We start from the raw sequence: 14,528 nt of genomic DNA, 5'->3' as shown, positions 1-14,528 counted from the left end.
TATGAATGAATATACCAATTTGAATATACTTTTCAGTAATTTAATTCAATCCAACCAAGATTCCCAAAATAAGATTCACAATATAGAATGAATTCAACAATGCTTCCAAGATTTAGCAATTGAGTAACCTCAAAGTAGAGTTTAAGAATGTAGCTGATAAAAGCTCTGTATTAATAGATTTAATTTCTCAATATGAAGCACAATTGAAATTTCCAACACCCTTCAAAAACTCAGAATTTAAATAAACTTTCAATCAATGAGTCCTGGGTGTTAATCAATCAACGTACTCCCTTACGGTTTCCACAATAAGTATTGATTAACCAACGTACTCCCATTTGGTTTCCACAATCTCAAAGTCAAATTAATTTTCAGCTTATTTAATATCCAATCAATGTAGTTCATATGAGCAAAAATTAAAATTTAACTGCGTAGTTTATATGAGCAGAAAATTAAATGAGAGGAGGGAAGAGAGTGAGATGCGAGTTTTACGAGGTTCGGTTATAACCGCCTACGCCCTCGCCTTAGGAAAACATACCCAAGTATTCCACTATACCACTCCTTTATGGGTAAGAGCAATCTTACAAATTCTTTTGATAAGCAGGAGCAACCTTTTACAATCCCTCCTTTAACTAGGGTGGAGCCCCCTCTCCAAGCGATACTCCACGCTCGGTACAACGATTTAACAATCTTGAACAGTCAAGAAAAACAAGAAACAAATTTGGTGTACAATGACATTCTCTTCAAGAGCAGATTAGTACAAGTTATAGCACAATATACTTCAGCAATTAATCAATATAAATAGATGAAGCTCAAGAATATATCAACGGGGTTCTTTAGATTTGAAAAATCTCAGTTTAAGCACAGGAACCTCAAGCTTTAATTCAGAAAATTCGTAGCAATAGCTTTCATCAAAGTATGCTCAGTAAAAACTCTTTGAATGTGGAAGAATTTCAACAATTGCTGATTTCTTAATTGTTGGTGTATAAAATCCTTAGGTTAACTATGTAATTACAGAGTTAAAAAACATATTTTTGTATTGCTCAAGTTGCTTGAAGTATTCCCCAAATTTTGACAAAGTTTGGTGACCAAGAAATCCCTTTTGGAAAGTTTCCGTTATTTTTGAAATTTGAATTTTTGAAGAGTCAGTCGCCTTGGTACGAAGATTCGGTCGCCTCAGTCCTCTTGGGTTTTCCAAAAATCATTTTATCTACATGTCAGTCGCCTGGGTCAACATTGTCAAGCGCCTGAGAACTTCAACCACTTTTCAATATTTTGGTCATTACTTTTTCTATACAACTCCAAATTAGACGTTCTTGGTAGCAATAGAAAGATAAGAAAAAAATTCACAATTGTCATGTTGAACACCTTTTAAGATAAGGAGATTTTGATAGAGAAAAGTGTTCATCAATGCAGATGTAGAAAAAAAAAATTTGGAAAATCCTGTTTTGGTACTTTTCATTCCAAAAATAATTTTAACCTTTTTGAAATAACTTTTGACCTTAAAAAAATATTTTCCAAGTATTTTAAAAGGTATCTAAGTCCAAGAAACCTAAGAATTTCATGTATTTATATTGAAATCGCTTGAAGTACTTACATGAGACTTCCTGAGACTTATACATTTTAAGCACTTAAGCCTTCATGTTTTTCCATCTCTTGAGTACATCTTGACTTCCAACTTCAATTTATTTTAAGTTTCATCAAATCATCTTTGAATCCATGCTTTTATAGTATAAGCTTTATGAAATCTTCTTTCTTTGGAGTATAAGCTTTCAATAATCCTTATGTGCACTTGACCTTATATTCACATACTTGAATCTTGAAACATCATAACTTAATAAAATATGTTAAGTTTTTCTGATTTGTTATCATTAAAACAAGATTTTAAACCTTGTAAGACCAATATATTTTGTATTAAAATAACCTAAATTTAAAAAAAGAAAAAAAGAAAAAAGGTATGATGGCATAAATTAACACAATAGAAACTCAAATTTTAGCACAAACATGCCATAAAAATTGAAACTTTGAGCATTATCAAAGTCAAATCTCAACATGGACTTAGAATTATGGAGTTTCATACCATTATCTTCAAGTGCTGATTTCAAATTTTTTTACCAAAGATTCATGAAGGCATGTACAATACATGAGATTTGAGGGAAGTATACCTTACTCTTTAAGATTTCTTTTTAGTCTTAAATCCTTTAATGGAGTTGGCCATCAGATACTTAGCTTGGAGAAATTCTTCCTCAAGCCTCCAACATATGGTTCCTCCTCCTTGTCGTGTCCCTCTCTCCAGAGTGAACTTGTATATGTTTTTGCAACTCCAAAAGTGATTGAATGTCCACCCTTGAAAATGTGCCCCCTTCATTTTAACATATTTTAATAAGAGAATAGGAAACCCCTTCCTTGTCATATGAAAGCATTTGGCAACAAGTTTTGTTCCATCCCAAGCAAGAAAACTTATCCTAATTGAGGATAACCCCATCATTAATTCAATTAAAACAATTAAATCCTCAACAAGAGAAATTGGGCACCCAAATTTTGAATTGCACACAAAATGACTTAGAGAGAATGAAAAAACCTCAATTAATTTTTCTTGGCCAAATCACTCTCTTTATATTTCTCCTTTTCTTTTCTTTCTTTTTTTTTTTTAAAAAAAAACAAAGAGCACAGCCCCAGCACAGTGCAATAAAAGCACATTAAATTTATGAGTATTGACTTCAGTAAACCTATCCAATCAACTAAGCTTTTGGATGCCTGAAGAGAGACAACAATTGGTGCATCTGCATTTTCTCTTTAAAATACACCAGGAGTATCTCCCCCTCCAAAAAAAAGAAAAGAATATTAATTGGGTAAAGGAAACAGAAAACCAGAAGCAACATGCAAATGGCACAGCCAAAATTCAACAGGACAGTATATACCATTGGCGCCTGTTAGAGAAAGAATAAAAAAATCGAAGTTAGCCAAGTAACAGCGGGTTCTATTTACAGTTTCTCAGATTCCAACTTGCAGCCATCTACAATTGATAATCAGCATGAAGAAATCTTTCATATGAAGTTTCTTTGAGTGCCTTTTGGACGTCATCTCAATTTTGAATCTGCTCTGATAAGGGTCCTCTGTGAATCTTCACCTGTATACTCTTCTGAGAACCTGTGAGCATCCAAAAAGATGTGACACCAAAGATTTAACGTGTTCGGTCAATATCGACATATGTCCACGGAGCACACACCAAGCATTCACTATTTCGCTGAAAAATTACAATTCTCTCTCACTCTCTCTCTCCCTCTCTTCTTCCTCTTTCTCCTCTCTGCTCTCTGACTCTCTTTCTCCTCGTAGTAGAGGATAATGTCACGGGTGCTCTTGAAGTATTCTAAAGCATTGGCAGTTGTCTCCTCTACCTGCTTCAGGCTGGACATCAGCAATGATGCATTGATAGAAGGTTTATATTTTGCTAGCATCTCAGCCTCATGAGGTGAGTGCACATAAGATTTGTGTGTCCCATTTATCAGTTTAGCATCTCGGTCATAGGAATTTACAAGCACGGAAATCATTCTACGTAAAAGATTTCTCCTAAAAATAAAAATAGCTGAAACGCCTCTGCTGTTAAAGTAATTGACTAAGTGCACAACTGCATTTGGCTTAAAGTAATTGACTATTTCTTCATGATGCTGCAGCAGACCCAGGTAAAGCATCCATTTTAAGCCAAATGCAGTTGTGCACTCATTCTTGGAAGCACTACTAAACCTGTCTAGGTTATAAACTTTATCCAAAGGCTCTATAGTTGACGATATATTACTCCTCGAAACTTTAATGGAGAAAATCTCTCCATTCGAGCTTATGTTAATATGACTATTTAACTATGTCCCAAACCAACCACTTCCAGACCTCTGTGTCGACAAGATAGCAAAATATCGCACAGGGTTGCACACACATTCAGCCCTGCTATAAGTTTTGGGTGTTGGGTAATGCAGAAGAGGAATTTCCCATGGTTCAACATCAGGCGGTGTGCATGATTTTCCAACTACTTGAACCTTAGAAATCCGGCCCTACTGCCCGTGCCAATTTGCCTTGGACAAATTGAGCAAATATGAATGCCACATATCATTGCAAACAGTAAGACAATCATCCTCATCAGCAGTGGAGATTTCTTAGGAGCCTTTATGATAAAGGGTTCTTTGATGAAGGAACAGAGATCGTCTGCCATGGTTTCAAAAAGGGGAAATTTGAAAAGGCATTTGGAAGCTAAGAAAAGGAGGACTGAAAGAAGATACTTCCAGCTTTTTCTGTGCTGACAATTTTCTGTATATAAATGCTTATAAAAGTGCATTATCTTGTCTCCAATCTGTTTTTGATTCCTCACAATACATCCTAATTTGAGGTCTGACTCAATATAGTTTTCCCTCCTCTTTCCATCTACTACCCAATGAAAGAAGTCATGATCGCAGTCCTTGTCTTTCACCCATTTTATCCCTGTTTTGTGACGCCAACTCCCCCCCTCCCTCTCGGCAAAAGTAGCTCTAACTCGATACAAAGATGAACATTTCTAGTCCTATCCTCCCCACTCAACCTGCACTTTCCCAATCCATCCATCCCCTCATTCGCAGATACAATCATAATTTTTTGCTCCTTGATATTCCCAAACATTTCTTTTTTTCCACTATTTCAATTTCTCTTTCGCAAATTTCAAATTTTCATCACTTTAAAGCCCTCTTAACCATGAGCATGACTATCCCTCCACTACACTTCAATATTAATCCTTTAAATAGGGTGTGTCAAGCACATATTCTCCAATCTAAATAGTGTAGGTCGCAGCCAAATAGGATTAGAGACTTAAGAGTCTTGAGAGCATGAGATAATAATCACAAATTGGCCTAACCAGAACGTCTTGCACAACGTTCGGGAAAATTCTTCCCAAATACTAGAGATTGTAAATTCATCAATCCTGTACGATGTCACCCACCCACTTAAAATTTCAATTACTTAGGGGAATAACCCTAAGCCCACAATTTCAAATGAAAAAAAAATCAAACTTCCTCATGTTGCTAGTCACTCTCAATCCCCTTAGTCTCTCTCTAGTCTAAATGACGTTGAAATCACCTATGACAACCAAGCAAGGTGTCATGGGTCGATTATTTTCACACCTTTATGAAAGGACTGTGCGGCGCTAGTTAAAACACTCTTACTTAATTAGCTAGCCTATCATTTGCCACAATTCGCCCATAAAACACTTTCATTAGCATTCAATCAAATAGCAGCGAAAGTAGTAAGCAATTATGAAAGCAGTACAAGTTAGCAATAAACATTGAAATAGCGCAATTCATTAACACTTCCATTGACATTGTGTGTTTAGAGAGGGAGGCAAGTAGGCTAAACACATTGACAATAGTTAATAAGTTTTACAAGACTGATGAACACTCATCCTCCCTAAAGAGGTTTTTATTTAAATATCATCCTGACACTAAGAAACATCAAAGTGAGCGAGGAGTCATACTACCTTGTTTGGCATACAAAGAAACTATTAGCTTAGCTCGTGAAGATGTACATCTTAGAACTCTTTACTCTGTATGGCTCGCCCACTATGTGAGGTAACAACAACTATTGTCCTGTAACAAGTTCAAAAGGGCTCTTGTTGGTTGTTGAGTTCCTTTGGGAATTAAAACAAAACAAAGCCACATCAAGTATTTGGACCCCATTTTTCTAGTTGGCATAGACGAAATGGCGCAAGTACTCTTCCAGTAACTCTATGAATCTCTTCGTTTGTTCGTTTATCTGTCGGTGATAACTCGAAGAGATGTCAAGATGTGAACCGAGGAACCTGAAAATTTTTTTCTAGAAGTTGTCAGCAAATATTGAGTCTCGATCACAAACAATGTCTTGGGGAACACCTCAATATTTCACAAGATTCACAAGGAACAATTGTGTCATCTCCTCTACCGAATAGTACTTTGGTGTGGCCATGAATGTACCATACTTCGAAAACCTGTCCATACCCACACGTATAGACTCTGCATCTCCCACTATGGGCAGGTTGGTAATGAAGTCCAGTGGGCCACTTTTCCACGATTTGGATAGTACTGGTATGGGCTCCTGAAGCCCTACACTCTTCTTCTGCTCCACCTTGTCTTGTTGGCAAGTGAGACAAGTTTTGGTCTAATGAACCATATCATCTTGGATGTGTGGCCAATAATACCTCTGCTTTAGTAGTCCTGTCATTGGAGTCATTTTCCACGAATAACCCTCAACAAACTTCCTGTAATAGTTAGTAAGTCCAAGAAAGGAATGCAATTCCTTCACTGTCATGGGGTTTTTCTATTCTTGAATCATTCTTACCTTCTCCATATCCCTCTAGATACGACCTTACTCAACCACATGACCAAGGAATTTAATGCTCCACTAAGCAAAAGAGCACTTCTCTTTCTTTACATACAAACTGTTTACCCTCAGCCTGTCGAACACCTTCTATAGATGCTCTTCATGTTTCCTCTAAAACAACACTGATGCTCCCAATGGTGCTTTGGAAGGGCGAACATATCCCGCTTCCAACTCATCGAGTTGTTTCCTTCGCTCTGTTATCTCTAGAGGCGCCATCCGACATGGCCCTTTAGCAGGTGGTTTCACTTCTAGAAACAACTCGATCCCATTCTCGACAGTCCATCGTGAAGGCAAGTTATGAGACAACTTATCTGGCATCACCTCCTTGTACTCATCCAACACCACCTGGATGGTCATAGGCACTAGCTCTTAGCCTACTTCTTCATCTACCACCACCATGGCTAGATGTGTCTGCTCACCTTTTCTCAATCCCTCCTTGAGTTGCATGGCTGAAAAGGACTTCCCATCATATCCTTTCATTGCAACAATTTGCACCATGCACAAGTGATCTCCCATCAGAAACAGGGAACCAACAGAAAGCATCAGTATTGCCTTCATCCCCCTTAGGAATTCCATTCCTAAAATGTATGGAAAGTCATCCAATGACACCGCTATGAAATTTGCATGACCTTCCCACTGCTCAAGCTTCACATTCACTTGCTTGGCTACTCCCAAAGTAGGCTAGGCTACAGAATTAACTATTTTCACGCATCCTATATCCTTCTCTAAGGATAAGTTAAGATTCCATGCTTCCAATTGTGAAACAAAATTATGAGTAGCCTGGTATCTATCATAGCATGGGTACTCTTCCCATTGATCCTTAAGTCCACAAACATCAATCCTTTTGCTTATGTAACTTTTGGTGCTTTCACATTCTTTTCCAATGTGTTCACCTCCTATATTGCACCCATCCTCGGGGTATCATCCTCTTCCCCTTGCTTTACACCACTTGTCTCGAAGTGGAAACTTGTAAGGCATTGAGTAATCCCTTGTGTGGGCACTCACTAACTCTATAAAGGCCTCCACACAAGTAGCATGAAGTTTTAATCTTCCCCATTCCATTGGGTGTGTTGAACCCACGAAACAATAAATCTTCCTTTGAGGTTGATTCTTAAGAGTCACCTCCCCAACTCTTGGGTTTGCCTTTTTTTGAAAGCCTTTCCACTATTTCCCTCTCTGTTAAACCCATTGGACGAAGTTCAGTTCTTGCCCACAGTTTCATCCCACCTAGAAAATAGAACATCTTATCCTTCTCCAACATGTCCTAATGTCCAAGATCAAAGTAGAAAGTTGTTTCACATATTTCCTGATTGACCTAGTATGCTCAAGGTCTCTCAGGCTTTTCCTAGCATTATACTCAACGTTCTAAAGAAAGAATTGGTTCTTCAGCTCTCTCTTCAAGTCTACCCAACTATCCACTACACAACTTCCATTTTCAATTTCATTGTACTCAATGTTCTGAGGAAAGAATCGGGTCTTGAGCTCTTTTTTCAAGTTTTCCCAACTATCCACTACATAACTTCCATTTTCAATTTCATTGTACTTCGTACGCCACTACAGTTTGGCGTCACCAACCAAGTACATGGTCGCAGTATCCACTTTCACCTTTTCTAAAGTCATCCTCACAGTGTGAAAATACTACTCCATATAAACCAAGAAGTTCTCCAACTCCTTGAGATCACGGGCACCCTTATACGTCCTGGGTTTTGGTACCTTGGTTTTGCGAACTCTCGGAGTATTGGAGTTCCCCATAGCAAGAACCATAAGATTCATCTTTGCATCTAGATCAGCTATCCGTGATTGCAAACTTCCCATTGAATGGTGAACGTCCTCTGATATTTCACCTATTAAACTTGCTTCATGCTTTTGTGATCCCATCACTTCATCAATAAGTTCCCTTAGTTAGGCAACCTCTGTGGCCATAGTGTTGGCTGTTGTCTTAGCTTGTGCCTTTAGCGTGCTGATTGTCTCAGTATTGGTTTGTGTCATGGTCACTTACCAAAGCTATCTCATTCCCACAACGAAGGTAGCTGAATTCACGTAGCAAATAACCTTTACTCTGATACTAGGTGTCACGGGCCAACTATTTTCACACCTTTGTGAAAGGACTATACGACTCTAGCTAAAGCACTCTTACTTAACTAGCTAATCTATCATTTACTACAATTCATCCACGAAACACTTTCATTAGCATTCAATCAAATAGCAGTGGAAGTAGTAAGCAATTATGAAAGCAGTGCAAGTTAGCAATAAACATTGAAGCAACACAATTCATTAACAACGCCTCCATTGACATTGCGTGTTTAGTGAGAGAGGCAAGTAGGCTAAACACGCTGACAATAGCTATTGAGTTTTACAAGGTCGATGAACACTCACCCTTCCCTAAAGAGGTTTTTATGTAAATATCATCTTGGCACTAGGAAACATCAGAGTGACCGAGGAGTCATACTGTTTTATTTAGCATACAGAGAAACTACTAGTAGAAAATAACCCTACACTAGTATTTACCTAATGCAAACCCATCCCAACACACGAGACAAGCAGTCATAGGCAAACATAATGCCCTGAACAACCTTAACTTGTGACATAAGGGAGCCACAAACAAAAAAGGCTAGCTAACTCATTGAAGAAAGCACTATGCAAAGAAAATGGCATGGACCTATAAACAGACGTAAACACCACTCCACCATGCCCCTAACTCTCAAGCAAGATGAACATAGAGAAAGACTCAAAAACACAATCTCTTAGTGTAGCAACTCTAGTATCCCAAGCTACTAGTTGATCCCAAGAAGCCCCAGCAAAAGGGAAAGATACTTGCACTCTTTTAATCTAAAACCCTAAATGCTTCTAAAGAATAAGGCATCCATATTCCCAATTTTAGACCCCTTCAAAAATAAAATTTCCGAGCTAGCTTTACAGACCAAATACCAAACCATTAAATATGTATCTATCCTGTAAAGTGTGTACGACTTGGTTCCACTTGGAAAGTGAACCTAGGTGTCTCCGCCTTGTAAGGAGAACTGGTTGTGACTTAGCCACGTAATTGAGCTGGGGAGACTCCGCCCCATAAGGAGAACTGGTTATGGCTTAGCTCCGTAATTAAGTTGGAGAGTCTTTGCTCCGTAAGAAGAGTGTAAGTGGCGTTGCTCCGCCCAGTTAAGTGAGCACTTAGTGGAATCCTCTAGCTGGTTAGCTTGAGGAGGGGACATTGGTAGTATTGGTTGAACCTCGAATAACAAATGTCGTGTCCACTTTCTCTTCCCTATAATCTTTATATTTTTTGCACATGTATTTTTATATCTAATCTATTGTGAATGTTGTGCATGTTTTAAATATTTTCATATTTTGGTATTCTTGGCCTAATTGGGCTTTTCAATCCTGTTTTGATGATAACAAATTGAATGATGCTTTAACACGTGTTGTTGAAGTGGTTTTATTTCAGGTCTAAGTATAAGGACACTCACGGTTAATTATGGAAGCAAGCTGGAGACCAATTTCAATCAAGTGAAAGCTTCTAATAATATTGAAGCAATGAACAACAAATGAAGAGCTTAAAAGCCAAGCAGATCTTGAAGTCAAAAGTGAACCTCAAAAGGCTACAAATTAAGGAGATCATGCTTAGAAGGATATTTGTAAGTACTTCAAAGTCATTACTATCTAGATATGTGAAGCTCCTTGAGATACAAAAACTTAGAGACCAATACTTGACAAACTCTTGAAAATGTTTTTGAAGAGTTATAATTAAGTTTTTAAAGTAAACTAGTTTTTTAAAGAAATCAAAACTAGAAAATATTTGAAAAAGAGGACTGCCCAGCTAACTGACTCAATACCCAATCGACTGACAGTACCCAGCCGACCGACCATATTTAACATGGTTCAGTCAGCCGAATGACAAAAAAATTTCAGCAAAGTTAACTGTCCAGTCAGCTAACTCAATGAACTGAAAACGCCCAGCCGACTGACAGTATCCAACTAACTGACTATTTTGAACGTGGTTCAGTTAGCCGACTGACAATTTATTTGAACTAATTTTTGAAAGTCAAAATGGTGTCAGCCGCCTGTCCAACCGACTGACTAGTGCAAAAATTGACCTAGTCGAATGAGTCAGCCGACTGACTCTGCGGAGAATTTTCAAATTTCAAATTAACGGGAAAATTTTCAAAATTAATTCCTTAATTTAATATCTCTTGAAAAGTTATCTAAATGCTTCATGTTAAATGAGGAAACTTTTCTTTGAAAAAGTCTATAAATGCCTCCCTTGCTAAACGAAAAATACACCGAAGTAATACACGATTTCTATGCTAAAGTTCTCCTAAAAGATCATTCTTGCTTATATCTTTTTTTTGGGGAAAAATTCTAAGAAATTGCTGGATTGAAAAAATAAGGGTTTAATTCTGTGTTGTATCTAAATTCTTTTAAGAACCATTGGTGACTTCTAAACCTTAAGCTTCACATTTTCTATTTAGTTTTGGTTTTGAAGTACAATTTTGAATTTAACTTGTACAACTTGCTTTGAGTTTTGAGAGTGTTTTAGTATGCAGATCCATTTCTTTCCACTTAATCTTTGACGGTTCAAGGCATTATTGGATCGTTGGACTAAGCACAGGTTGTTGCTTGGAGAGGTTTCTCTTCCTAAAAAAGAGAGTGATTATTGTAAGGTTTTTGTTCCGCCCTGAAGGAACAAAGTATAATAAAATCCTTAGGTGGTTGACCTAAGGCAAGGAAGTAGGCTGGGGTAAGCCGAACCTCGTAAAAGTTGTGGTGTCATTCTCTTTCCCTTACTTTCGTTAAATTTTAGCAAAAATATAACTTGCGTGGATGTCGTAATTCTTTCAGTCATAAAATAACACATATTGAAAATTAAGTAAACCAAAGCCTAATTTGTTCTTGGGCTTGCGGAAACCGAAAGGAAGTACGTTGGTTAATCAATTTTTTTTTACGGAAACCATAAGGAAGTACGTTGATTGGTTAACAACCCAGAACCTATTAGATGAAGGTTTATTTAAATTTTGATCTTGAAAAAGTGTTTGGATGTTATTTTAATATTCAATTCAAAAACCAACTACAGGACTTACACATTCATATATAGGGCTACTAAATATTGTAAATTAAAAATTGATTTCTTGTGTTGTGGTTGTTTTGCTTGAACTGTTAATCGGTTGTGTTTGTTGTGGATTGAATAAAGGAAGTAAGAGTTTGTGTGGATTGCTTAATCAATAAGAATAAAAGAAATATTTAAAGGATTGTAAAAAGTCTAGAACTTTTGAAAAGACTCTAAGGATAATTTTTAAATAAATCAATTCACCCCCCCCCCTCCTTCTCTTGGGACTACACCTTAGGTTTTAGGTATTTGAATTGGCAACCACTTAAAAAGACCTTAGGTTGAGTTATACAGATTTCGGATCTTAAAATAGAGATAAATTGACCTAACAAGTTTTAAATTTCCAATACACCCCCCTCTTGGGAATACACCATTCCTCTCAATGTTTTTGTTCGAGAGTGTATTAGCAGCAAATTCTTTTCAAGGAAAACAATTTCTTGTTTGAGACAACAATTCACGGATGTTTTTTAGTTTAAAATGGTTAGTCGTGTCTTCGATTTCTATTAATTTTGCATAGGATGGGTCTTCATATATTGTTATTAAAACAATTAAGTCCCACTTTTCATGCAAGCATTATTGAATTTCTCTTATTGCTGATACCAGTGAAAGTTAATATGTAATCCCAAGAGGGGAGTGGATTAGGTATTTTAAAATTTTATTTGTGGAAGCTTTATCAATTTTAAACATTATTTAACACATGCTCTAAATATTTTAATCACCACGAAAATATTTTCAGCAAACAACTATACCAATAACAATATTCCTAAATATGAGAGAACATAAGCTTATATATTAATGTGTAATCAACTGCACTCTATCCACAATGCTTGCGGAAAATCAATACTAACAAGATTTTGCTTGGCCACCAAATAATTTATATAATATCTTGAATGAATGATGAACAAACACAATACTATTTCCAGTAGCTAAATCACTATATTTATATTCGTAGCTACAACAGATTTTGATCAACAAGAGAATTCAAATCACTCACAACATTCACAATGTTCAAAAATCAAAATAAACCATTCACGGTATACACTGTAGATATACTTCAATATAAATATGCTAGAAAAGTAAATAAAATAAGGGAAAGAGTGACACCGGAATTTTTTTCAAAGTTCGGCAACCATGCCTACGACCTTGCCTCGAGCAACTTGCTATGATGATTCTACTAATCCCTCCATTTAGTAGGTGGAGCACCTCTCTCCTTTTGTAAGCAGAGACACCTCTAAAGCAAGAGCATCCCTCTTGTTTGTCAATGATTCACAACCAAAACCATCAGTTTACGAAAAAATTAGAAGCTGATTTTGTACAATGAAAAACTCTCTCAAAGAGTGGATTTGTACACGTATAAACACTATGCTACTCTCAAAATAATCCGTTTCTATGAAGCTCAAGAGATTTGCTAGGTTTTCTAGGTTGAAAGCTTTGAACATTGAAGTACAAAACAAGAAAAATATTTTCAGAGAAAGGGAACGTCGCACAACAGTTTTGCAAGCATAAAATCAATGTATTTTGCTTGCCCTAACACAATTATGGTTATCCTTTTATAGTTAGGTTTGAATTCTAACCGTTTTTGCAAGATTTGGTAACAGTATATTTCAAAATAGAAAAGAAATCACGTGGTTTACAAAACATAAACTGAACTTGTAGTTCGGTCGCCTGAACCAATTAAAATTATGCTTTTTGAAATAAGTAGTAGCCTTTCAGTCACTGAACTTTAGGTTTGGTCACCTAGACCTGTTCGGTCAACTGAACCCTCAATTCGGTCGCCCGAACCAACACGTTGGACCTTAACAATGGCAGTAGCCATTCAGTCACTTGAATTATCTAATGTCAGACTAGTTTGTTCTAATTCCTGTATTCGATCAACTTAGCATAAGCCTTAGCCGCCTGAACGCGCCGAAATTCAATGTTATTTATCTTTTTGATTCCAAAACTTATTTGCGTCCTTTTGAAATGATATTTGGACTTTGTAAAAATATTTTTCAAGCCATTAAAATAGGTCTCTAAGTCCAATAATTAATCCTAAAAGCTTCATAAACAAACACTAATTTGAGAAGTACTTAGCAATACTTATTTTACAATACACATGAAATGCTATCTGAGTCCTCATGTCTTTAAGCTTGATCTTCATCCAAGCTTTTCTTGAGTAGTCATTCTTAATTTTTTTGAGTTCCTCATGGCTTTATATATAAACATCGTTCATTGTACTTGTAAGCTATAATACCTATAAAGTACAGTTGATAGTACAATTAGATGCCTTAGTTTGTTATTATCAAAATGATATTAAGCCTTGTTATGCCAACAATCTCTCCCTTTTTGATGATGACAAACAAGGAGTAAAATAAGGTAGCCTTGATATGGCTCCCTCTCATAATAAGCATAAACATAGAATAAACCATGAAAAATTATTCATTTAAGCTTAATTGTGATTTAAATTCTCTCATTTGAAAAAAAAATTTCCCCTTTTCGGCTTAGAATTCAAAAGGTACTTTATAATAAATTTTTGCGCTACGCTCGAAAATATTATTTTTCCATTTAGGAAATTTGCTTTCCTTAGTATTCTCCTCCTTTGGAAAATAAAAAATACAAAAATATTACAACCATATTCATTTTTCTTATTCCCTTTGGACATCGGAAAAAAGAATTTTAACAAAGATTAAGTAGTATAGCACAATCAGTCAATGGAACAACAACCGCAAACATCTATTTGACAACAACTAGCATATAGTTAACAAAAATAAGACCATCAACAGAAGGTCATACTCATTATTCAGCAAATAATATGCATACTTAGTCATCGTATCCAATATAGAACAGAGAATGGTTGCAAATACAACATATATACATAAATATTAATAATTATACATCAATAAGTTGTTTTCCACTGAATCATAATACAAAACAAGTATCATCAAAATACAACCAGATACAAATATTTTTCAAAGATCTCTCTTAATAACTTAACAGAAACGCTCATCAAATCCTCATCAAGAGGATCACCAATGATTTGGTCCTTAGGGTGGTTCTTCATGAATTTCTATTTTTTGGC

General features: G+C 36.2%; 1 pseudogene; it reads right to left on the bottom strand.

Moving 5' to 3' along the window:
* Positions 1-3,013: 3,013 nt before the first annotated feature.
* LOC131145903 (uncharacterized) lies at positions 3,014-4,201 on the bottom strand (annotated as a pseudogene).
* Positions 4,202-14,528: the final 10,327 nt, after the last annotated feature.

The sequence above is a fragment of the Malania oleifera genome, chromosome 13, assembly GCF_029873635.1.
Source record: "Malania oleifera isolate guangnan ecotype guangnan chromosome 13, ASM2987363v1, whole genome shotgun sequence".
Lineage (NCBI taxonomy): Eukaryota > Viridiplantae > Streptophyta > Magnoliopsida > Santalales > Ximeniaceae > Malania > Malania oleifera.
Note: the sequence above shows the minus strand (reverse complement) of the source record. Positions and strands in the feature narration are given on the sequence as shown.